The sequence below is a fragment of the Corvus kubaryi genome, unplaced genomic scaffold (genome assembly GCF_017639235.1).
Source record: "Corvus kubaryi isolate FWS band 111438036 unplaced genomic scaffold, C.kubaryi_AGA036_p1.0 split1-131, whole genome shotgun sequence".
In the NCBI taxonomy this organism is placed as follows: Eukaryota; Metazoa; Chordata; class Aves; order Passeriformes; family Corvidae; genus Corvus; species Corvus kubaryi.
The window spans coordinates 5,649,976-5,677,394 of record NW_024582073.1 but is presented as its reverse complement, the minus strand read 5'-3'; the positions used below and the strand labels follow the sequence as shown (position 1 = coordinate 5,677,394).

Here is a 27,419-nt window from a genome sequence, read left to right as displayed (position 1 = left end):
TAGGTCTCAAGAGTTTCAGTTAAATGCTCACAAGGGACTGCTCAACTGGATTAAGTTGTCAGTCTTATTCAACCGCCACATCTGTGGTTCAGAACGCCACAACTTGAAAAAGTTGGTACAAGTTCACTGAAGTTGCCACCTAAGACATTTTTCAAGTGCTATGTAGACTGAAAATGTCTTTTCTAGTCAATTCTGCATTAAAATCCCCAGATATTCAAGTTAGTCTAAATTCCCCTTGTAAATGAATACAAATATCTACACAATTTTTTTCTTATAAATGAATACAAAATTCTGGCCTTATATGATATGTCTTATCATAAAAGACACATTGCAAGAATACTACTTCCTGCAGGAAGATCAAGCAGAAAATTCTACCTATAATGATTTCATTCACAGTATTTTTTCCACAGTAGAAAAAAAAACTACAGAGAAGTGGGTTTATGCATTGTTGGAACAAATAATAAAGATTACCACAAAGACAATTTGTGATTACAAAAGATCATGAGTCATTACAAGCTCAAGCCATCATTTATTTGTAACAGCATTATTTTCTATAGAATTTTTTTTTTGCCCTTGAAATCCTGCCACAAAGCTACTTTGCAGTTCCTAGCATTTGGGAACAAGACAGAAATTCAGATGCTTCTGTAAGGCTGAGAATGCTTCCAACCATCCACCTGCCAGACTGCAGTTTACAGATGGAGCAACCAGGTATTTCACTTTCTACCCATCTTAAACACCCTCTGAAAAGCTCAAACTAGATATCAAAGTGCTCTTAACCACACGTGAAGTACCTAGTCCATCACTTAAATTAAGTGCACAAGGTGTGACATTTTACACAACATGCGGCATACGTGAGTAATGAATTTAAAAAACAATTAAGTGTTGAAACGATATTTTTTTAAAATGAGAAAATAACAGCCTTTCAAGTAATAGGACACAAAACACAAGCAAGTAATAGAACCCACCCTCCATACCCACGATCATATTTCAAGATTAAACCAATAAACTAAGGATAAACTAATAAAGCTTATACAAAAAAGATTTATCAAAGCTTTTGACTGAGTTTTCCTTCAGGGTGGCTTTCGACTCTTAAGAAAAGAACATCAAGAAGTTTTCAACAGAAGATAGTTGGGGACACATATGTGCATGTTTATATATGTATATGGATGGATGGAGTTTAACTCCAGAACTTCCATACTTCATAACATTCTATGAAAACAGCATTTTATAAAAAATGAAGGCAAGATGCAAGGCTTATGTTTTTGCCTTGGTATGTCATTTCACATACACTCCTCCCTCACATTTGTTCTTATCATCTTCCTAAACAGTACAATGTACAATTGTGGGTTCTATGCAACCTGAGCAAGTTTTACAGATTATCTGTCAGTGTAAAACATATCACAAGTTTTACAATTATTATACCTAAATTCATCCTTAAACAAAACCAAAACAGGCAACAAAAAGCCTGATTCAATAAATTTTAACACTTTCTTATTCTGGAACCTCTAAATAAATTTTTAAAAATAATAGAAGATTTGGTCTTAGGTAGAATTGTTATTTGCATTACAGTAAGTTCTTTGTTGTCTTCTCATGTGTATTCCACTTCTGTTACACTCAAAGGATGACCCTGATTTTGCACTGAAGTGCCTGCTGAGGTCATTCAGGCTCTCCCTGCCATGGTTCTTGATGTATATATCACTAGCTGTGCAAGATAATGTCTGAGCTCTGCACCTGTCACTAACAGGAATCCACAAAGCAGGACTTCGCATCAGAAGGGATTACAAACAGATCACGAAACATGCAGAAGCATAATAGTGGGAGACACAGTGAATGATCACAGTGTAACAGCACTTCTCAGAGCACTGCCTCTTTGGATTTGATCTTTCAGGACACAAACAGCCAAGCTGTTTAGCAGGAGTGCATAGAAGGCCACGTCCATGGGAATTCCATTGATGCAGGTGAACCTGCTGATGGAGGAACAACCCAAGAACGAGAAATACTGAAAAAACAAAACAGTCAATGAAAGAAAGATCCATGTGAGAGAGAACTACTTGCAAGTGACTTGAATTCACATATGTAGAGAATTCCTAGAATTAGCAACGATAATAGTAAAAGACAATTATAAACCAGACAAGACACTGGGAAGTACAATTTTGGAAGATCGCCTAGAGGCCCTATAGCCTACCACAAACAACATGTCTTGACAGGTCTCTTCCCGAGCAAGCGTGCATTGCAAACCTGCAGCTTTAACACAAAACGTTTCTAGAACTTGCCCACCGTGCCAGAGAAACGCCAGCCCAGCCCTACCTGCTGTGGGAGAGAGGGCAAAGGTTCTTTTATATTTAACGCGTAAGATCAAGAGAGATCCGGGGGTGTTGGAGGGCGGGGGAAAGCGAGGTGCCGCCGCTCCCACCCGGATCGTGCAAGGCACGCCCGCTGAGGGAATAACGCGGCTCTCCCGGGGAGCCCCGCGCCCCCGCCCGGAGGGCCTTGCGCGCAACGCCCCCCCGCGGCCTGAGGCCGCACTGCGCCCGCCGCCCTCCCGCTCGTCCTCCTCCTGGTCCCGAGCTGCCGGCCCGGGCCACTGCCCTCATCAGCGGGCCGCTTGTAACCTGCGTGCGCCTGTCGGTGCCGCACAGACCGCCCCGGCACAGGGAAGAGGAGAACTGCGCCCGATTCCACGGACCTCCGCAGAAGGCAACAAGTTCAGGGAGCTGGCTTGGCACGGTGGGAACATATGTTCGAAAATACAGCTATGTTAAGGAAACTCCCCTGTCCGCCCATGCGGGAACCACTCTGCCACCACCTGAGCTGGGACGAAGACCCCTTCGCAGATACACGCCTCGCACTCACAGTCAGACGAGGTTTCCCTGTATGTTCTATCCCAGGGTTCCCATAGCAGAGTCTCAGACGTCCAGATCCTTAAAATAATTTAATCATCCGTGTAACAAATCACAACAGCTTGAGCTGGTGCCTCCGGGGAGGGACCCCGAGCAAAGGAACCCCTGGCTTTTACACCCTCACAGTCAAAACGCAGGGCCGTTGGGGGTCTCCCAGCCGAGTCCTCAGCTCCTGCCGCGTCCCTGTGTCTCTGAGTGTCCAGTCCCCTGGCTGGCACCACAGGTCCCCGTGCCCTTCATTGTGCAAAGGGTCGGCACTTCACGGCCTCTTGTTGCAGAGCAGAGCTCAGCCTGGAGCTGCACACCGAGCCACACGCGAGGAATGTACTCCTCAACAGCCATGCTGGCAATACGGCCATTGGTACAACCACGCTGACAGAGGACGCAGCTGGAGGCGCTCCCGTGCCAGCGAAGTGGAAGGTCACACTGCAAACCTTGGTGGTTTAAAGATCTTTTCCAACCTAAACGATTCTATGATCTCCCCTTTAGGTAAACACTGCTATGGTGTGGCACATCTATAGAAACACAGAACCTGTACTTTCTCCCAGCTTCTCAGCAACGGGACAATGGTAACTGGACAGAACAACACACCAAAACAACCCCCAAAAAACCATCAACATTCCCTTCCAAAAAAACCCACCACCCCACCAAAACAAAAACCTACAAAGCAAAACTATCCCTCCTGCTAGGACACTGGTACTGGAGGCATCACCAAAGGAGTTTCAACAAGAAAGCAGCATAGAAAGGGTGCAAGTTTTGCCTTTTGAAAGGGTGAGCAGGCCAAGCGATGCAGTTGTCTCTGTTTGCAGCTCTTCAAGAAACTTTAATATTCCTTGAGATTAAAGGCGTTAACTATGCATCCCATACTGAACATAGCATATAAGACATACTGAACACAGCATCAGTGTGCACCAAATAAACACTACTATTTTCACCAACTTCCTCATTTCACCCTGACATCACTGTTTCACAGGGGAGTGAATCTGCTAAGGAAATACAGCAACTACAAGAACACCCAAATATTTAGGAGAAAAACACAAGTACGGGAAGTTTCTTCTTGATTCTTAGAAGAGAAGATGATACAAACTGAAAGCAGAATAAAGCAGTAGAGTTAGAAATCAAACAGTCCAGCCTGCAGGTATAAATTAACACACCTGCATTAAACTCATGAGAGGTAGTGGGTACTGGACATCCATGTTTTACCTGCTAGGCAAATAGTAGGACACACATAATTTCACAGAGAAGACTGCATGGGTAGGGAAGAGAAACCCTGTTTCTTCCTCTGTATATGCTGCACTTTTTTTAAATGGCAAGCCTTTTTGCTTTAGAACTACAACTGTCACATAGCTCTCTTTTTTTCTTTTAGATAGAGAAATTTGAACAAAGAACATAGCCTAGAAAAACAAACACACAGGGATAAAACAGTGTATATAGTGTAATATTGTGGAGTCATCTCATCTTTTGGCAATTTGCACTAACCACATGTAAGGACCTAACATATTTAAAGGAATTAACTTTCCATGTCTCTTTCAAACTTCTAAAATATATTTAAGAGGCTATCCTTCATATAACTCACACTTAACTTCACAGTTAATGCCTAAGCTACTTGGCATTAATAGCTTCCTTGGTTAAGTTCAATTAATGTAATTTCACAGAAAAAAACCAACCAGGGACAAATCAATGTGCAATTTTGCAATAAACTATTTCTATATCAGTGCAAACTTGTTGTAGCTATTATTTTGCATACAAAATATTTTAAAATTAAGCCATTTAACCTTTCTACAGTTTAGGTTTACTGCTTTTTTTAATGTAAAAATGTAAATAGTTTCAATTATCCCGATGCTTTTCTTAGACACACCTAGCTATTTCCTGAGAAATGAAAGAAACAAACAACTGTCAGTTTCTGGTAAAGTTTCACTTTTCTTTCAAACACTTAGGTTGTATTTATTTGCTTTATATTGGGGGCTGGAGATCCTTTTGGAGCAAGTTGTGGGGCTTTTTCTTTGGAAGGCTGCAGATCTCTGGGAATTATTTGAGGGGGGGTTTCAGAATCTGGCTTTATCTAGCATTAATATGAAATAAAATAGAAGTATCTGTCAAAAGATATCCATCAGCAGTTGAACATAAAACAACTGTTATGTTCACTGACTGAATACAGTATTATTCTGCTTAATAAAAAAGCCCCAAAATTTTTACCATTTATGCATTAAGTTTTAACTGTTCTTATCTTGAGGTCACATGCAAGAATACAATGCTTTCCTGAACTCATTAGGAGTTCCTGAGAAGATCAAGGTATTGTCTATCCCACAGCTTCTACAATCAGTCAGGATAAGGATCTGGGCTTCCTGTGGCTAACCTCTTGCTTGTTCCAAGTCCTGATACACCACACAAGATCTTCCATACCTATGAATTTCTCCCACTGGCAGATTTTTCTTCAAATAAGAACCTGCAGCAGTAAATAACCTGAACCATACGCATTTCCATGCAAGTAGAAACAGCAAGAGAAGGCATCATTACACAATCCCATAACAAAGAAGTGGCCAGATTTTTTTTTCTTATAAAATAATCAACGTGAGTTATGACAACCTTGATGTTGATATCTCTGTATAAAGAACATTAAAATTAGCAACATTTTAAAACCAAAGGTTCTGTGGAACAGCTACTACTAAGCCAGAGCAACAATGGCAACACTGCTATGAAATTGGATCTCTAAGGAGTTGAGACCTGAAAACCTTTACCAAAAGCCTTTTAAGTGCTTTACAGAAAAACTAGAGTTGCCAATTGTTAATGCATAGAACAGTCAGAACATAGACAGTAAGCGATAACTAGAGACCAAGCACACACATATATTTCCAGAATTACTCAAGACAGTGGTTCAACATGTATTTCTTAAATAAATATTTGGGCTGTTGAGTTTATTATTTTCACAGCCATCGTCACTGTTTCTGTTAAGAGTTTCTCTAGCACTAGATAACAGCACACATCTGTAGAAGAAATTACTCATGTTTGAATGGCCAACTTTTAAAATCATGTACACAGCATAAAAGTCAAATGGCAAGGAAATCTATACTCCACTGTTCAAAATAACCTTCATTCCAATCCCAAAACTGCATACAGCACACTTATCTTGCTTCCCTTACCAAGCCTAACCTAGCTTTAGTTTATTGCTTAAAATTTTATACAAGGCAGGCATATTTAAATGCAAAAAAAAGAAAACCATGCTTAGTGAGTTCATAGAATAAGCTCCATTTGCAATATCAATGAAAAAGTTCTCAACACCTACATTAAATACAGGTTCTGTCTTGGTTTACCGAGCATTCATCCAGTCTCATCTATTTTAGTTCTTCTCTTCCAAAATTAACTGGGTTCTTGAAACATGGCCAAAGGAAGTTTAATCTACATGGCAAAACAGAAAGTAGAAACTAATATTCAACCTACTTGAAAAAAAACAAAACCAACCCACCTGGGTGGCTGCATTCACCACTCTATTCATGTGGATTGACATGCTCAAGTCTCTACTAGTTTAGGCTCGGTTATACAGACCATACTACTAAAACTCTAAAGCACTATATATATAGTGAAATATATTTATTACAGGATTTATACTAGCTGTGGAGCAATGGATTTATAAATCTCACACAATATATAGTTCTCCTATATAGAATTTCATAATGTCATATCTCTCTCATAACAAAACCACTATGTCGAAAGAAGGATGTCCCAGTAGAGATCAAGATTTATGGATTAATATTAAAATTAGTCAAAGAAGAAATAAGTACTTCATTTTCTTAAGTTAGATATTTGTTAACCATTTGTACAATGGTAGCTAAATCAAGCTGATGAACAAATTATTTCTCACAGAGAGGTGCTGTGAGACTTCAGAAAGTTACTCTTAGCTAGAGGTAGTTAAAACTATTGTATCTATCTTCCTAACAGAATATATTTTTAAAAAGTTAGATACTGTATGTTTGCCCACATATATGTTGGGACAGAACTTTAAACCTTCTCCCTTCTTTTCTATGTCAGACACAAATAATAATCTCTAAAGCATTACAAGATTCCTCAATTGAAAATACCCAAGTTTTGATTTTTAAAAAGTATTATTCCTATTTAAATAATGAATGAAAGACTTCCTTCAGTGTAAAGCAACAGCACACCAGTTCTTCTGCAATACAAATGTCTTTGCCCCTTCTTTTTACTTAGATACTTGAATGCATTTCCACTTGATAATCTGAACATAACCACAAAGAATAAATGCTGCTGCCAGAACTATGCAATTTGACTTGAATAGAAAACAGCCCCAATCTTACACTAAATGTAATTGTACTATGGTACTGTGGGCTGAAGCCTTCAACATTTGTGGCTTATAAAAGATTAGCACCTGTATCAAAGGAAAACAAATTCCCTCCTGGTCTGAACAAGATGCTTTCCCCTTACTGGGGACACACAATGACTATATCAAATTCCAAGGCAGGTGGAAAATTAGATACTTAAGGAACTTACTTATCAGATAGTACATGACTGAGTATGATTTACCATAGTAATACATCACCTGCTACTAATTTCAAGCAATTCCTCCATGTAAATTTTGTACCCCTCAAAGAGAGTAAAGTCTTTTTTTGTGTAGCAAGCATAGAATGCTTAAGGATATTGTTTCCATTGAACAAACCAGGAAGTTTTTTGTTGGGTTTGGGTTTGTTTTCTAATTAACATACAATTGTCTCCTGTGTTAAGGAAGAGGGGAAAAAAAAAATCAGTAACAACCAAAACACCAGATACTGCAGAGGATGCTCCCAGTAGAATTCCACATAGGCCTATGGGCACCACAGTATTGTAGCTTTAAATACATAAACATTTGCAAAATATCATTCATGTTTAACAGAAAACAAGAAAAGAGGAGGAGAATTTCCACTTTTATAATGTCTATAAAGGAAAGAGAATAGATGTAGTTTAGGTTTGGTGAGGTTTTGGTTTCAGGACTTTGAGCACAGGAGAGGAAATTCTAACTTTCAGTGTTAGATGTTACATGAAATCTAATTTCCTATTTGGAAGGCTGCAACATACTTGGATGAAACAGGGGTCCAACTAAACTACTAAATTAAAGTTCAAAAATGTTTCTAGTAAGAAAGGAAGAAAAAACCCCTACGTTTGAAACCAAACAATTTTTGATTATTAGCAAGTAACTAAACACAGTTGCTAAAAGCACTGCTAGAATAACTAATTCTCAGTATAGCAAAGTCACTAAACAAACACATAGAAAGACGAAGGAACTAAACCAAAAAATTGTTGAGCCACCCAAGAGAAAACATCAATTTTTACCCTATATGGAATATTTATGTACTTATGTACAACCATGCAGATTTGCTTGCTAAATATAGTCATATTATCACAGTAAAGCTCATAAAATTGCAGAGAGGTAAACCATAAATAAATAAAATTTAAAAAACAGAAGCAATACACAGCATGCTAACTTTGCAGCTTCAGAAGGTGAGTGAACAGACTTTTGCTTAAAAGACAGTAGTCAAGGCAAAGTCACTGTTCCTACACACATGCTCCACTGCTCAGGCATTCTGGCAATCACCTGGGGGCAACAGAAATGCTCAAAGGGCACTTCCTTGTATCTATAGTTCTACCCAAGTATCATACATTAAGGTAGATCTATGGAACAGACAAACGTATTGTGAGTGATAAGTTGTAAAGTACAGACTAAGACAAAAGAGTGGCGGCATACTTTTAACTCGCACATATCATCAGATTAAAAGGATTATTCTAATTTCTAATGCCAGAAGAAACATGTATGAGATTGGCATGTATTGTAAAAGGTTTATGAAAGAACTCCTTATTATGGAAGAGAATTGCTGTATTACACCTATCTGAAGGAGAGGTTAAGCCTGTTCCTGTTAGAAGCAAGAAGGAGAAAAATAAGCTGCCTTTGAAGAGCAGAGAGGAAACCACTGCAATTTAAGGACCTGGCTGAACGTGAGCACCAAGGAAGGCAAAAATTCCTTTCTTTAAAGAAAAAAAATGATGCTCCGGTCATCTGATGAGAGCAGAAAGACTAAAGAAGACCTGAGTGTTTTCTTCACTTGTGACTTTTAATAACAAAAGACTAGTAATTGTAATAGCGAAAGACAGGAGGATTCTTTCCCAAAAGTTTTCCAAGATTGGAATTACTTCCTCCTTGAGGAAATGCAAAAGTGGTGTCAAGACTGTCATTTTGTTCATGCTAGCTTTCATCACTCACACAGAAGAGCCAATTAAATGTGGTTAAAATTAAGAATAGGAGCTAAGTACACCTGAAAGGGAGAAGGCTCCTTTCCTCGCACAACCCTGTTATTCCTTGCTTAAGTCTGCTGTATGTTTTAGACTGAATTCTTATATTCTTTAAGGAGTGGCTCAAATCAAAACAACAGTTCTGCATCAGAAGTGAGGCTTGCTGCACTTCATTAGGCATTTCTGAGCCAGAGCATTACTGAGGACGATCTAAGGATAGCAGAGACAAGAACTTCATGACCAGTGGTGCACTGTACATGGAAATCGCCCTGGGCCAAACAAGGCAAGATGTATTAAGCCCTGATGGGCAGGGGCACAAGGGAGGGGAACTCAGAGTTTCCACAGGAAAGCTCTGCAGCTACATAGGAGATACCAGAAGTAGCTGCATCACTTGTGCTTTACCCAAACCTCTGAAAGAAAATGCCTATCATTGTCTTATCTTTGACGTACTTGTTTTGTTCTTCACCACCATCTTCCTGCTGATGCATAATGAGACTTTTCTAAAAGAAATTCACCACAGGTCTAGCCCCTTTGAAGGCCAAATGTATTTCACTTTAGGTGTTAAAAAACACCTAAAGGTAGTGCCATGTATATTATGCTCAATATGCAAGCAGATTACATTTAAAAAAAAGTGGTCAAAAGAAAAATCAATCAAACTAAAATTTATCATTCATTATCAAGATATACAGCTGTTCTTCATGCCAGAAAATAAGTTCTAAATGAAAAAGCGTTACAAAATGTTGAAAGCAGAAAATTTATGAATGTTGAATGCTGCCTAAAAAGAAAACCCAAACAAACAAAAACAAAGCACAAAGTCCCCAGAATCCTGAGGAAGGTAAATCCTACCAGACCGGTTCAACAGTTCTTTTCCCCTCTAGTCTGACAAGACACTTTCCCACTTCCCAGATTAAGCAGCTCTTGTGTGTCACTATTATCATTTCCATCTTCTGGGGTTTGTTTGGTAGATGTGATGTGCCTCAGATGTTCAACATTTTTTGAACAACATGAGGCATTGACTGTGAGGCATTTGTCACTGCAAGTCATTTGTCAGTACAATTAGGTACAGTCTACGAAGCTCTTCAGCAGAAACATACCTCTCTAGTCAGGCATCAGAGTGAGAACTAATGTTCAAATGAAGCAGGAGGCAGGGGGGAAAGCCCACAAAAAGCCTTATTAAAAGTGAGGCTCACTGAGCTGTATCTTAATAGAAACTTTGTGATAAAAAAAGAACTTGAATTTTCTGTTTATTTTTCCAATGTCCGCTTTAGAGTTTATATAAACACAACTAATGAAACTGCTGAGCAGGGTAGTGAGTACCAAGTACTGCTTTAATCCTAGATGTTCATTTAAGGAGAAGAAAAAAGAAAAGAAAGAATAAGATGATTTTTTTTTAAATAAAATACATTTTAAAAAACCACCACACTTTTCTCCTTGTGATGGTCCTTTATTAATTATGCTGAAAAATAAATTAACCAAACTTAGGTGCTATACTTGCAAAAATGCTTGTCAAGTATTAACAGGCACATTAATTATTTTGAATATTGTTCAGGAATCGCATTTACAGAAATAGGCTTTTCAGCATAACTGGTGCTCCAGACAATTTTACAGAGGTCATGTGAGCTTTTCAAGACCTGACTGGATAAAGCCCTGAGCACCAAGGCTGATCAGGGAACTGATTTCAGGGATTAAATTAGTAACACTGAAGATTGGCAGCTGGCACATTTTTCCACCTATATGTTATTTTTCCTTATCACACATTTTTAAAGGAAAGCACTTGAGATAAAACTCTCTCTGCATTCTCCAACAGGAAAATAGACCCTGAAAGACAACTTCATACTAAAGTGAAAACCAAAAAGAAACCCCAAACACATGTTTATTGCCTATACAAAACACAGTAGGCTTTTAATACAGAAAACAATAGATATAAAAAGCTGTGGACCCAGTGCTAAGAAATTTGCTTTAAACCTACTACCTGATTGCTTTTTAAACATCTGGCAGCAAGGTTAAAAAGCACAATAATTACTGAGAAATAGTCCAAAAACTAGATCAGCACTGGACAGCCTTGTTCCCAATAAGGAAAAACTACACAACTCAAACTTGAACATTTGATGTTTGTAATTGGAGCACATTTTCTACATAAACATATAGAAGTGTTGAAACATACATAAGCACTAAAAACTTTTAAAATTAGGTAAAACTGAAGTTGTCCAAAGCATCCACAGAACAAAAACTTACAGTAAAAAAATATACTAATGTTCTCAAACCCTCTGCCTCCATTTTTCTGTTTCATTTAAAACATTGATTTGGAGTTCCCACTCTAATGTTCAAAGATGTATTTGCCTTCCTTCAGCAATAGCAAGATATGGTGTTCAAGGTAAACTGCTGCAGCAACAAATTTATTATACTTTGAGAGAAAGAATACATCAGAACAAAAATAATTATGGTACAAAATTCTAACAAAAACAGTTAAGCAAGCCAGCATGTTATATAACTAGAAATGAAAATCAGTAACAGAATCAAACATGGGTATGTGATACACTGGAGATGTTTCAATGGCAGATCTCAGCATGCATTCAAATTCTATTTTATTGTATACTTCTCCTCTATAGAATATATAGAACAAATAAAGGAAAGTGAGAGCTATGAGAAAATATTGTAGAACATATAAAATTCTAATTATTGATGACAGTTAATAATAGAACATAAAATATTCTATTACATTCTATAGAGTACTATAGAATATATAACTAATAAAAATGTCTTGAGTACAAAAGTCCACATAGCAAATAGCATATCAACAACAGCACTTCAATATTTCTGTCCTGTCACACTGTAGTGATTTGGTGTATGTACACTCTGTTTTCAAAGGCCAAAAGAAAGCATGGTCTATCAGTTTTACTGCTTGACTATAGAAAAGCAGTGTGTTATATTACTTTTGAAGGACAGTTTAGATGTTGGTTAGATCTATCCATACTCATTTCAGCTCAGAAGTGCTTTAGTGACAATAGTTGCCCTGTAGTTGACATCAATGCATATCTATTTCCTACTGGTAAAATCCTTACATGAAAAGCAGCAAAGAAAAGAGCGTCTGTGAGGCACTGACTTAGGAATTAGAACACTGGCTAAGGAGCTAGAGGTCCCTTCCAAGCCAAACCTTTCCACGATTCCGCGACTGCCTCTGCCAATGCACTGCAGTACCCGGCCTCACCCACAAGGGGGCCGAGCGCAGACGCCCGCGCGCACAACCCAAAGGAGGGAGGGCTCTGGTCCCACCAGCTCCGCCTTGCGCGGAGCACTGACGGTCGTGAAAGAACTTGAGAGAACTGCTGAACATACAGAAATTACACAAAATCAATACTACAATTCGAGAATTACTAAACGCACAGAGACCACAGCTGCTTCAGAAGTCCCCAGGCTGCAGGTGACTAGAAGGCTATTTGCCCTGTTCCTGACCTCTTCCTTAGACATTGACTTTTGGCCATGATCAGTTACTACACTGTATTAAATCAAATGCTCTTACTGGATTTAACACCGTTCCAACGGTCTTGTAGTCAGATAATTGATATGTGAAGTAGCAGCTCAAAATGTGTTAACAGTACAATACAGACAAGCAAAACCAGAAAAAGATACATGAAAATCTATTTATGAGAGTACTGAGAGAAAGACCTTACCACTTAGAAGCCATTGTTAACCACTGAGGCGGGCTGTTAGCATGTTGCACTTAGGATCAATCCATCAAGACATTTTCCCCCCCGAGTCCAACGTTGTGCTTCGAGATGTAAGAGTAGACAAAGATGTAAACAGCTTTGAGTCGGCTGGTATGTAGCCAAAAACTGGAGAAAGATCTCCAAACACAGTACAGACAAATGAAGTACAGAACTCTGAAAAAGAAATGAGAAAATACAATCAAACTGTAGACACTTAACAGAGATGACAACAATTTCCCAATCCTTCAGAATTCTGAATTTATCATTGAAAAGTTAACTATAAAAATCTGTTACATGTGTCTTCAAAACTGCTGTTCTGCTCAGAAGCTAATGATTCTTAATGATTTTTTCCCCATGAAAGAGAAAAATTCAAACTGACACCAAAATAACATCTGGTTTCCCACGCTCAGCATATTCTGCATCCATCCATTCTTATGAAGGGTTTTAATTGCTCTTTAGTTACAAACATATTTTTATTAATCATACATAACCACTCTAAAATACAAGTAATTCTGAATCAGTTTTTTCATATTAGTCCTCTTATTTATTTCTTTATTGATTTTTTCGGTTTTTTTTTCCTCTGCTCAGTTAGCAGGAGGATGTGGTCAGAAAAAGAAACAAAGCAGTACTTCAGCTGGGTCTTCCTAACAAAGCCTTGAGAACTTCTGGAGATTCCTTCAGAATAGAAATTTGTATGCAACTGACATACTTGCCACAACTTGCCTAAGCAGCAGTTTGTTTTTGTTCTTCTATAGCGCCAAACTACAGTAAAAGCACTTCAGTATTTTTCATTTCACCCTGAAGGCAGATCAGGCACTTTCAACTGCTTTTAACAACTCAAGTCTCATCATGCAGTAGCAATCCACCACTCCAGAACATCTAGTTTATATGGGGAATTTTTTTTTCTTCTTTTTAAAATTCATAGCTTGAAAAATTCCAGGTAGGTAAAAAACCCTGTACATCAGCACGATTTTCAGTGCTCTGATGCAGCACAAATGTAGTAGTTTTCTTTAAGGATGCATGAACTTTTCAATCATCATCAATTCTTTTACGTACAATTTGTTCCACTTCTTAATTAGTGTTTCCAAAAATACAAAAGAGGGACCCACATATGTGTAATCTAAAAGTAAAAAGCCACATCCTGAAGATTTTAAGATGTAAAAGAAAGCTTAAAAGTGGGACTGTGAGACAAGCAAGAAAATTAGATAAACTTTTACAAATAGGAGGCAAGCTGATGTTTATATTTAAATTGAGTACATATTATGTAATTCCTTGGAAAAGCAAGTCAAGTTTTTTAAAGACTTGACCAGTTACAAAGGGAAGCATTTAAAGACAGACAAAATTCTGACTGTGAATTTCACCTGTTAAATTTTGCAATTCTTCAGTGAAAATGTCGACTGCTTTCCATAGTTTGTGCATTTGACAATGCAGTGCATCAAATCAGCATCCCTTTTACCTCTTCAGACAATTAGGTAAGTTAACATAGTTTTTTGCACAGCAGAAATGTATGACCTTTCATCCTACCTACATCAATAAACTTTACTATTCACTTTTTTCTCTTCTTTTTGCTCCATTTTTTTAAATTTAAGGTAAGCAATAGTTTAAATCAATTCATGCCAAACTTAACATTCACCCCAATTTGAAAGAGTGGGTCAGCTGTCCTTTAACTCCTCCACAGATACACTCACTGTGAGCAGCACTCTAACAAAAATCAAACCCATGCCTTATTACCCTTCATAAAATTGAAAGGATACCCAGACAGAAGTCCACCCTGGCATATGTTGACTTTGGCTCACTATCTCAAGCAAAACATACATTCATAGGTACATAATGCGTTCTGTTTAGAGGCTTCCCTGCTTGCTGCCTTCAAAGCAAACACCTACAAACACATCGTCCTTCTTTACCTCATCAGATTCAACCTCCCTCTCGTACCACAACACCACCCAACAGCCCAGCTGCTTAAGCAAGGAGATAAAGTTAAGCTGAAAACTGACTTGATCATCCAACCTTTAGGAAGGTACTGTCAGTTCAGCTGGCAGACTGTTTGGAAAGAGCCCAGAGGGTGGGAAAATCCATGCAATGTACTCGAGTTTTTTGGTACACACTGAGCAATAATGAATTTTATATCGTAGCTCCTGCCCAGAACTTCAAGTAGAACTACAGCTGAATTTGAATACAACCTGAGGTATTCTATAGAATCAATCTGATCAGATTAACTCCGACTACAGGAAAAATAAAGTATCAGTAAAGGTAGCAAAAAGGTCAAAAGTCTCCAACAGATGCCAGTGAAGCTTACAGTAGCTACAGCATATTGTTGGCTCATTGGGCTTCATTTCCTAACCACAGCTGTCAAGTTAAAATGTAACTATTCTTTATCAGATTTGAAGTCAAAGGTATCACACAGGTGCAGTTTCAGTGTTTGGGGTTCACTCCGATGGAAGATGAAAAGTTAAGAAGTAGAACATGAAAAAAAGAAACATAATAAAGTTGAAAGTACAAGAGGTTTGCTATCATAAGGTTCAAAAACTAGTTGAAAGAAAACTGATGGTACCTCTAAGCTTTTATAGCTAAAAGAATTGAGAACTCCTCTAACAACCTGAATTGGAAAATGCAACTAAAAATCCAGCCAACCTCAAACCTGATCAAGTAACAGCACATGTAACTTTTTATTACACAAACTTTTTTTGGGGGGTGGTGGTAGGTTTAAAGAGCATTATTTTCAAGCTGTTGTATTATATTCACAGAGTAGCTGCTAAAATGTTGGCTACTATGCAAGACAGAACTCAACTTTACCTTTTGAGCAGCAATTAAGATGCTCCAATTCAGCATACTTTTTGCCAATGCTAAGTGTGGGAGAGGTGGTACAGCAGATCACTTCCAAAAACTTCAGGGATGTTGCAGGAAATCAAAGTATCAGCACGTTCATTTAGAAAGATACGTACAACACACTAAATTAGGGCCTTCTTTATAATTACCGGCCCAAAAGATTTAATAAGATGATACTTCAAAAGAAGGAAATACTAATAGTTTTAGCCAACTGCTAGAAGTAATTGGCGTTTCCATGCTACAAACCCTAACCAGGCTTCAACACACTGTTTGCTTTTACACAGGTAGAATAAAGGCAGAGACAAACTATATCAGTTTTTAAGACATCGTTTTAAAAATTACAACAAGAATTTTGAAGTTTAGGGGCAAACATTTACAGAATGGCACTATGGTCACCCAAACTTGTGGCTGACCTGTAACTTCAGCATTTTCTAGAGCTAAGTAACCTGCTGTCACAAGCATTCCTAAGACAACACACCACCCCCTGTGAGCTCGCCTGTCCTCTTGTGAACTTACACCACGCCTTGTACAGGGGGTAGAAGGAAGAAAACAACATTGTAACTATAAACTAGATTTATTATACAACATATTGACTATATACAAGACTTCCTTGTTACAGACTAATTACTCATTTTTTCCACTACAGCACTGGGAAATGATACCAGAGGGCTGAAATATTTCCAGTGGCTGACCAGTTCCCTTGTTCTCCCAACCTTTTCCTCAGCAATAGCCTGCACTACTAGACTATACTGAGCTTATGGCTTGCTGTCCTCTCAAATAAGTGATACTGGTGACTGACATCAGAAATAGCAAAAAGAAGAGCTTGAGGGCACCTGAATATTACAGAAGCCACTTTTAAGCTAACTACCTCATAAAATTGGATGCCATAAGAATAAAGAGGGAGAATGAAGTTTCCTTCTTCATACCCAAATATACTCCATTTCCTTACTGAAGCTTGGCACACTGTGTATCAACAGATTTTTAGTAACAACTTGGTTCTTTTGTTTCCTGTAAAAGTTTTAACTACATTAATAGTATATAACAACAATCAACACCACAAATTTAAAATGGTACATAATGAACTGAGTGTTACTAAATGCTGTCAAGAACACAGTAGTCATGCAGTATTCTCCCAATTTCACCAACCATCTCCTTACTGAAAAAAAGTAAGGTTTTTTTCCACTCCACAATCCACACAACCAGTGAGGCTGGGTGGCTGCTGATCAATTAACTGTGAGGAACCACAAAAGTCGTAAACAGGAAAGACACAGGGTCACGAATACAAAATCCAACCCTTCAGGGGACTTGGGCAGGGAGAACTTCATTAAATACAAATATTTCAACTGGAAGATGCATAGATCATTGGCATGAAATTAATGTAGGTTCAGCTTTTACAGAACTGATACAGAAATGAGGTAACACTCACAAGGTATATCAAGATCACCTAAGAGGATTCATGGGAAAAGAAGAAAAAACTGCTTATCTCTGTCATAACAAAACTTTGGAACATATCCAACCACCTGCACTTGAGAACTACATGTGTTTTACTGGTTCAACACTTTCTTCTCCCAAGAATTACAAATAGCTCTCCATTTACAAACTGACAAAGTTCAATTGAAAATTGAACTTCCATTTGCAGTGAAGAAGGATCTGCAAGATAAACTTAGGAGGGCTTGGTACTAAATGTGTAATAATTATTTTAAAATGGGTTATTTGAATTCCCTTTTCCTTAGTTAGCATGAAAAGGAACTAAGTAAGTGAATCCCAAATCATATCCAGCGGGCCAGGGCCACAAACCCTGCCTGTTCTTTGAATCTTAACTTTTTATCTTTTGGAATCTCATTTCAAAGTATTAGGAGTATGCCAAAATTCAGAATGGATATTTTCATCTAGGCCTACGACCTTTTCAGTTTCTCAGATTATTCTCATTAGAAAAATTGCCTTTACTAGTGCCACAAGACAAGGAACCTACTGCCTTCAGAAACCAGTGATGCAGTTACACCTTCCCATGGTGCTAATGCCCTCTCATTGCTCCTTTACCCCTGCTATTCTCTGGTTCTTGATTTAGAGGAGTGTTTCCTCAGCTGTAGTACAGAACCAAATATTTTGGGCTCCCCCCAAAAGTGACCTTAGCTATCTTCTATTACACGAACTATAAATTTGAACTAGCAATCCAAGAGAAAGTATTTCTGTGCTGCTTTTCATGAAACTGCAAAATAAGAGTGTTCAATCTGCAAGTGATCTGCAGAGGACCAAGAAAATACAGTTCTTCCCTCTTAGTATCAGAGGTTGTAGGCAATCCAGATGTTCAGACTACCTTAAAGGAATGTTGCTTCCACCAGGCAAACAGCTAAAACTAAGTCTGTGTAATATGCAGTTATGTCCCCTAGAATTTATCATCATCACCTGTGTGCCTTCTTATTTCATGTGTGCTAGGAAGGGAAAACAGCAGACCCTTATCAAGAGCAACAACCATCATCTTTTCCTCAGATGCACTGCTGCCTGCAACAGTAAAACACAACAGTGTGTCTGGAGTGTTTGCATTCATCTGAACACCCCTGCTCACCATCATCTATATTAATAAAGTTTCAGCCACAGGAAAAGTGAGAACTTCAATGAGTGTGCAGGGTAGGCAAGGAGCTTTAAACTCTGACCTCTGCACAACCACCACTGTAGCAACAACTGAGAAAATGCAAAAAATGCTAAATGACTTTAGAAACTAAACTCCTTTTTTCCCTTTTTACAAAATAAATTGCAAGCACAGCTAAACTAAAAATGAGCCTATAAGCATGAAACGAAATAAATTAGATCCAAAGAACAGGACCTTATATCACACCTTCAAACTGCTTTTGGCAATTTCCTATTTTTGAAAGTATCTCAAACCAAAACAAACAATCCCTTTTTATTCAATCAGCTTTTGGAGATCAGCATCTAGCAGGGTTCAAGCACCTGAAATTAATGAACGATAAAAAATCAACATCTTATGTAGAACATTTTATCCCTTAACAGCCTGTTAAGGCTAAAAATACATCCTCTTTTTTAAAAAGTGCCAAAAACTATAAACCACTGACCAGTTCTGTTACTATATCTATACAAGGAAAAATGTGGCAATTTTTCTTAGTTATGATATAACATTAGGAGGAACCAACATGAACATTATGCACATTCAGTACCAAGGTCTAGACAAATTAAATAAATAAATAACACCTCCCCACTGCCCCGCCCACACTAAAAAAAGCCACACCACTTTACTCCCTTGAACAAAGCAGGAAACTGCTTTCCCCACTTCCTCCCCTCAAAGCATCTTCAACAGAGACTAAACTCAGGTCCTATATATAAAACACCAGTAGTTCTCCAAGTATGCTGATCTGACAACAATGAAGTAGAACATAAATAATGTATAATATAGCAAGTATAACATCAGTTAGCAGATTTCTTAGGTACTCAAGCAGTTGCAGAAAAACATTTCAATTTATATATTCCAATCTAGTGCAATTATCTCTGGCCTCTGGAAACAGAACACAAACACTGCATAAAAAGCAGTAGTGCTAACTGCTTTTGAACTACAATGATCAGAATGGGGACTTTGTTGTACTTGGAGACCATCTCAACCCATTCTTTTTTCTTAAACAGCATTTAACCTGAAGAGTTCATAGAATCTGTATTTACACAGGGTGAGATATGAACTTGCTGTTTCACGTTTAGAAAAGCTCAAATGAGGCCAGTCTGCATTCTCCAGCATAACAATAAGATAAACACTAAAGTAGTTGAATTATTCTTCTTGTTGCTAGGCACAAAACATTATTAAAGCCCTAGTGATTTCTCTCTTTCCTATGCATTCTAGTCTTCCCATAATAATCACATAGTAATTTTCAAACAGCCACCTGCTAAATTCAGAATGCCTTGTGTCCCTAACATATGCCAGTTCTTAAACTTGGAACATCTGTATCACTGGAGACACAAAGATTTTATGCCTTTAAACTATGTAAGTTATATGTAAGAGTTTTATATACAAGATATGGTTTGAAGGGAACATGCAATAAAAGCTACTTTCAAATTATGGAGACTAGGAAATACTTGAAAACAGAACTATTTATTCTTACTTTAGAAAGGCAAGACAAGAGAACAACAACTTGCACTATGGCATAACATGGAATACACTATGCAGTACCTTCTTTAGATATTCTCACAGGAGATACAAGGCTGGGCTTCAAACTCAATCAAAGCAGTTGCACACAATTTACCTCAGCACCACAAAAAATACAAATATAATCTGTGCCTAACTGCTGGTTTGTTTACAGATTTTGAATTACAGGCTATAATATCATAGCCTGATCACTACTTACAGGAAGAAAAGTGTTCTTAAATGCTTTTAAATAAGGTTCATTTTTTCCCCTAATACAGCAAAGGCCCAAAACTACACAGAAGTGTTAAAGAAACGTGTAGGTAAAAACTCTCCGTTTCCTGCACCAAAAGCTTGTTCTACTTATTTTGTGCTTCTATTTACCCAGCTTTCTGCTCCCACACTTCCTATCCACCACTCTCACCCTCCCCAGCTATTCACCTATCAATTCTGCAAGTAGGTGCATGTAAATACGTATAAATATACACACAAACACATGTATCAACTCCATCTGAAGAAACATTTCTGATCCTCAATTTTATATGCAATATCTACCACCAAAGTAGTTTCTAAGAGGGTGGCAGTGGTAAGGTCTAAACTGAAGAAACAGAGCAAATGGGGCACGATCTCCATGATTTCTGTGTCAAGAAACAGAAACAGGTTTGCCATATCCAAGGGAAGATGTCAGGGAGACCTCCACATACTGCTACTCCTGCCAAGAATAAGAGCACTCATCTGCAACTCCTTTCTCTTTATGAGCTGGTGTGGGGTATCCAGGAGCCCCCTGAGTCACTCCAACAGCCATCATGGGACCAGCAGCTACTCATCACCCAGTCAGCAGTCACAGTGCACAGAGCAGTAATTCTTCAGCTTTTCGGATGACATTGGTTTTGGACGATGTCTACAGAGGTAGAAATATAAGTATTTTTGCTTACAGCAATTTTTTTTTAACATAATCAGCATTACTGGCAGATTAGATTAGTTTAATTAAAAACCATGAAAATTCTGTCAATGTCAAAATGTCCAGCTGCTATGGGCACAACCCCAACAGCTCTTTCTCATTTAGCACAAGAGCAGGAGTGGTGTTGATAAGGACTATGCTCATGAAAGACAGATAAAAATTACTAGGAACACTTCAACTATCTTCCATGCTAATGCCTCTAAAGAGAGTCAGCCTTTGTCCAGGTCTGCTGTTTGTTCCAAGTCCGCTTTAGGGCACGGCATTTACAAAAGAAGATGCTTCTTTACTTTGCAAAACTGGACAACACCAGCAGACAAATAAAGTCACTCTTTGCAATATCAACTTCAAATGCAAATTCCGGAGGTCTCATTTTATCATAGCATTCCCAAGCCTTATGGTATAGATATTTCTTCACTTTTAAAAAAAATTAATTATGCTTCTTTTATTCTCTTTTAACAGTCTCTCACATTGAATTACTAGAGGCTTATCTTCTGGATCAAGTACAACAAAACTATCTCTATTTGTAGTTTTTACGCTCTCTCAAGCTCTTATTTTATAAAGATGTCCAACATTATATTCAGTTACTCCAAACAAACAAGTTTAACTGCACAGGGCTGGCAAAACCTACACAATTATTGCCCTTGAGACTACTACAAAAAATGAGCAGTGAAAGTTCCAGCAGCAGGAAGCTTGTGAAAGGCTAAGCAAATGGGATTGCGTATTGCAAGGCAGGTCTTACCCATAACCTCAGAAGGATCTTTTCAGCACACACCGTTTTACTTCGTGCTCTTCTCCCTTGCCTATTGCATGCTGCTGGGGTATCTTTGAGTTCCTTGAATACTCTCTGCACAACTATGACTAACATCATGCCCACTGGGACCCAAACTATAGTAGGCCCAAGGACTGTTGGCAAAAGTGATACTTACTAAAGCTGCGTTTAACCTACAGCTTCTCTTCCCCCTTAACGTAACATACCTGAGCAGGAATATTTTTTGTTAAAAGTTGCAGTTTATGAAGACAAAGAGAAACCTTGAGAGGACTATGGAAGGAAAACAGGATCCCTAAGGCTTACCAGCAAGATACACCCACCAGAGAATTAAAAAACCTTTATAAAGTCCCACTGGAACCTTCCCTAGAATACTTTATAGAAGTCTGGCCAATGCATGCTAAAAAGACTAACTAATATATGAAGAAGGCAATGATAGCGTTTTAGTATGATAAGGTGAACAAGAAATCTCACCCAAACAAGAGAGAGTCTGGTTTATCTGGTTTAGCAAAATTACACTATTACTCTCTAGAAACACACTAAAGATAAGGGGAAACAAACAATAAAAAGACAGAATTGCTACCTAAGACAAAAAAAAATGTTGGCAACCGCCACTGACAAGCTGCTTTAACATATAACCTGAATATTGCAAATATTCCCCAAGTATCAGTTATTTAATTTTGAAGCAGCCTTCCGATAGTTAGCTGACAAAACACACAAAGCTTGTTTTACTATCATGATCATCTCATCTAACTTCAATTGTAATTAAAAAAAAAAAAAACAAAGAAGAGAGGGGAAAAAAAGGTCCAAGCCAGGAGTCTTCTCCCATTTTCTGGAAAACAGGGAGTAAGAAGAAAATAGATCACCACACTAATTCCAAAGTGACCAGCTGCACCACTCTAGTGGCATGTCGACAGAGCCAAGCCTACTGCTAGACACTCTTGTCTGCAGCTATTTCAGGCTAGCCCAGCCCCAGCTCTTGAAAAGTAAAGCTCTCTTACACCTGTATGGACCAGCTGTCAAAGCAGCAGCTGGAATGATGGAAGAAAGGTCCTCCTGTCACAAGGTCTGTGCAAACTCCATGCAGCTCAGCTTTTGACTATTGTCACTAACCACAAAAAACAATTCATGTTGCTTCTGGTGACAAAGGCAAGAATACCCATGTAAAGAACAAACCAATAAAACCCCAAAGCAACAGCTTCTGGGCACTAAGTCCTTGTACCAGACCAAACATTTAGACATTTCAGAGAACCTCAAACTCAACCTTAGAAGTTTGATTTGGTTTTGGTTTTAATACTTGTTCCTCTTCTATTTTTGCACACAAACAAATCTAGGAAAAACTTAGGGATAAATACAAAAATCCCTCAAAACTGAAGCATGTCCAGAGCAAATACTGTTGTTCAACTAGCTCGAGGGGATTTTTTTCCTTTTTGATGTCTTCCACTGATGGTATTGGTCACTTGCTGTTTGAGACTGTATTCTGTAATTCTTCCTGGGAGGTGTTCATGTCAGAGGGAATTAGGATTATAATAGATTTGGGGGAGGGGAAGGAAGGAAAGCAAGGACAACACAAGTCTTAGAATAGACAGAGCTATATGGCAGTTCACAGATACTCAGACAATTAACTGTCAAGCACTGAGGATAAGCAAGCTAAATACCAGAAAGAACTGCTCTTTTAGTCAATATAAAAAGGCAGAAGCAACCCTAGCTGAGTCAGTCTGGCTAACATTTATTACTGGAGTTCATCAGGATTTAGAGCAAGACCAGACAAGAATAATGCTGAATTCTAAAACCTCCTAACATTGCAACACTTCTCCAGCCCACTGTGATTCCTGGGAGGATTACTACAGATACAAAAGTTGTAAAGGTTCAAAGTTGTTTGGATGCGAGCACGCAGGAGCTGTACAAAGCAGCAAACCACAGCGAGGCTCTGTGCTAGGCCAGCTGCCCTCCCACTGACGGATAAGATACATCACATTTTCTACTGGTAAGGAGGTATTTTCTACTAATAACTACAGGTACAAGGTCACAAACCCTGAAATATTATCCTCATTTTTCTCACAGTAACTCACATAACCCACATGTGCATATAGCTCCTTCCTCTGACATTATCTGCACTAACACCTATAGTTTCTGTTAAACTAAGGCTTAAATGTAGGCTAAACTGCTAAAAACTCATGGCACTCTAAGCTAGAGGGAGCACATTATAAACCGATGTTCTATAATATGCAAGACCACTGAAGCAAAAAGTTTGCCTTCATGTCTCCTAAGGAACTCAGACAAAAAAATTAAATTTGTCCTTTGGTCCTTTACGCAATAATGAAGAAGTTTTCACCAGGCAAGATGATGAAGACAACCCCCTGAAATACAAAGCTAGATGTAAAATAGGCAACTCCTGCCTGATGTGGAACACACAGTTTTCCAAGTTGTTTTCCTTGATGCATACCCACTGGAGGGAATTATAATCTTCTTAAGTTCTTAGAAAAAGTAAATACAGACAGCATGATCTCAATTGTATTAGCAAAAACTTTTCAGCATAGCAATTAATTTTATCACCCAAAATTAGAAAGACAAGCATTCACAGTGAAATAAACATATGGGGACCACTCTTGAGCTGTTGAAGCCTAGCAGGATGACTCTGCAAAGCTTTAATACATTAACATGAAAAATGAACAGTTCTACTTTTTGCCTTAGCCTCTACAACCTACAACTTCTCTTCCCAAAAGTATTATGCTATTACACAAAAACCACCTATCGCCACGCTTCGGTTCACTTAGGCCAGCCAAACAGAAACAGAATTAGTTGAATTTTCCAACTTTACCTTAACTAACCTCACAGAAGAATTAAACAACTTTTCTTTTGAAATGAAGCTCAGCAACAGTGCTCTACAACATCCCAAAGCAACATACCACCACTCTGCTCCAAGGATACCACTTCCAGAGAAGTCAGCACAGAGTTTAACCAAATCAATTTTGGAATATAAATAAGGAGTCATTCACAGTAGCAATTTGCCCAGGGAAGTCGGTTGTCTACTGTCAACAACCACCATCAAGTACCACTAAGGGCCTCTAAAAAACACAGATAAAGCAAGCTTTTGACAGTGAAAATGTTCTCATCTTTAAATACGTGACTTACTAAACCTGCAACACATTTTTTTTTACGGAGTTTTGTTTCCTTCCTGAGATAGTGTCACAAGATAAGAATCAGTGTGGTTTTACAGCACTTGGTCAACGATCTTCCACAAAGATTCTGAAGTATTCGGCACATATCCTCAGCATGACAGTAACAACACAGAAGCAAAGCAATTGAAACAGGCTACTGATGAAACGTCACGTTGAGGAAATACTTAAGAAACTACAGTCAATTTCACTCTTTGCTCAACCCTCAATCAGCAAATCACCTTCTTTCTCGAAGTACTCTATATACTCCATGAAGTCTGCAGCAGGGAGATATGCAGTGCACAAAGGAGCAAAGAACTCATTCTCTGGTTTAGTATATTTCTTTCCTAATGTCCATTTCAGATCTGTAATTCTGAAGGAAATCTCTCTACCTCATCTCCAGATTGCCTTCAAGACCGTATTAGCAAATCGCTTTTGCAACTCTCTCAGTATGAGTGACCACCAAAATATTTGAGCTTTGTTGGGTTTTCAGGGTTTTTTTTAAGTTTTCCATCTGATTCCTTAGGATGTTTTAGCTAGAGCTACCCTGATTGCCAGACAGTGATTTCTGGTCAAGACACAAACCGAACCGCCCACTGAGCAGCAAAAATTATCACATTACCAAAGTACTAGAAACATACACATGAAAGTGGAGAGGATAAAATTAATTAAGTCCCTACAATACTTACAGCCACACAAGCACGCCTATCTGAGACTGTAAAAACTGTAGAAGTGAAACTTGGTCCTAAGAGCACCTCAGAGCGACTCCATCAGCGAGGCGCTGCACACTAAGCGAAGGGCGCGCACACACGTCTCCTAGTTTGCCGCTCAGGTCTCCCAAGTTTCACCCGAAGGCGGGGGAGCGGGCCAGCTGCGCGGAGGGCGGCGCGGGCGGCCGGGGGCGGCGCTGCTCAACCGCACCGCCCTCCCCACCAGGAGCCGGGACACGCGTTTCTCCGCCGGAGCCCCCGGGCACCCCCAGGCGGGGCGGGGCCGGGAACAAAGCCCGGCTCCGTGCCACCCTCCCGCTCCGTCCCGCCATTCCCGGCCGGCCTGGCCCGCTCCCAGCCCCGCCATCCCCCGCGGTGGTGGCTGCCCGGCGGCTGCGCGGCCCCGGTGCCGCGGGGGGCGGCCGGAGCCGGCCGGACGGGTGCGGGCGTGGGGCGGGACGAGCCCGGCGGCAGCCGCCGCCACTTTACGCTCGGCCCGCGGGGCTGTGCGAGCACCGCTCCCACCCCGGGAGCTCCGGGGGCCGCCGGCTAGGAAGCTGAGAAGGCTGGGCAGGCACGGGTGGGGCCGCGGCCAGGGAGGAAGGGGCGGAAGAGGGCGCGAGGCGACGGAACGCGGGCCGCGAAGGGGATCGGGGCAGGCTCCGTCTCCCCAGGGCAGGAGGTCCGGAGCCCAGGGGGGGGCCGGCCGGGCGGCGCCAAGCGCACGCAGCACTGCCGATCCCTGCTCCGTCTCCGCCCTACTCGTGCCCCCGCAGCGACGGCGGGCAGGGCCGCCCGGCCACACGCTGCCCTCCCTCTCGTCCCTCCCCTCCCCGCCGTAAACAAAGCGGCGAGGGCCAGGGCCGGGGCCGGGCCAGCGCCGGGGGCCGTATAGCACAACCCGCAGGCTCCGTTCCCGTCGGGGCAAGGCGCCCCCTCCTCCCTCCGATCAGCCACGACCGGATCCCGGCTCCGCCGCCGCTTCACCTCTGCCGCCGGTGGAAGCTGCCGCAGCCCCAGACGCCGCCGCCTACCTCAGCGCGGCTGCGGTTCCCCCCACACTTCAGAGCGACCCTGGTGGGAGCCGGTGAGCGACACACGACACCGGCATCCCTCGCCGGCTTTATCCCGACGCCGCCTCTCCCCTCCGGTACCTCGACGTCCCGGCGCGGCGCTCCCGCCCCCCCCCCCCCGCCGCCCCATTGGCACGCACCGCCCCGCCCGGCCCCGGCGCTCACTGGGGCAGGCGCGCAGCACTCACACGGCCCCGCCCCCGCGCTCCCTCCCCGTTGGCTCCCGAGCGTCCCGCCCGCCCCCGAGGCACCGCCTCTCCACACTCCGGCCAATCGCGAGGCGGCGAGGGGCGAGCCGAGCCCCCGATTGGCGGCGCCTGCCCGCTTCCCGTTGCTGTGATAGGCTGGGGCGGCGGCCGGTCCCGCCCCCTGGGGTGCTTCGGGCGCCGCTCCCTCCGAGCCGCTCGGCTCCCGCCCGGGCAGCGCCCCGGCCCCCGGCGGCTCCGAGCAGCCCTGCACCGGGCCTGCCCGGCGGGGGCGCGGCCCTAGGAAGCCTCCGTGCCCCCGGCGAGAGCAGGACCGATCGCTGCCGTTAGGAAGGCCGGTATCACCAAGGTAGCCGGGAATAAAACGGCTTTATGGGCACGCAGCAGTGTGGCTGGGGAACGTCAAGGAAATGTCCTGGCTACTGAGGCGCTGAGGCTGCGCAGAGGTCCCGCCGCGCCGTGCCCGTGCCGTCAGAGCGCTCCTTTCGCCCGTAGGAAGCAGTCGGAAAATCCGCCCTTCCCCCAAGCGAATAAGGGCAAATACTTGTGTCTCGGCCAGCTCCACAAATGCTGAGATACCGCCTTTTTGCCAGGAATTACTCGCGTTGTTCTACCAACGCAAACCGCCGGGCTTCCCCCGCAGAAGCAGCCTGGCTCCCAGGAAGCCTGCGGGGCAGGGCAGGGAAGGCTGCCGCCATCCTTGCATGGCATATAAA

At 40.9% G+C, this 27,419-nt stretch overlaps 1 protein-coding gene across 4 annotated transcripts in view; it reads right to left on the bottom strand.

Annotated features, from left to right (window-relative positions):
• Positions 1 to 27,419, bottom strand: part of FRYL (FRY like transcription coactivator) — a 171,322-nt gene that overhangs the window by 139,719 nt on the left and 4,184 nt on the right. The window contains exons 1-3 of one of the 4 annotated variants that reach the window (XM_042053673.1): positions 26,459 to 26,600; positions 12,845 to 13,054; positions 6,184 to 6,296 (exon numbers count right to left, since the gene is read on the bottom strand). The gene's annotated coding sequence lies outside the window, so the exon portion shown is untranslated. Of the gene's footprint in view, positions 1 to 6,183; positions 6,297 to 12,844; positions 13,055 to 25,403; positions 25,531 to 26,458; positions 26,601 to 27,419 lie in introns of those variants that run through there. The other 3 variants (XM_042053670.1, XM_042053671.1, XM_042053672.1) reach the window with 3 other exon arrangements.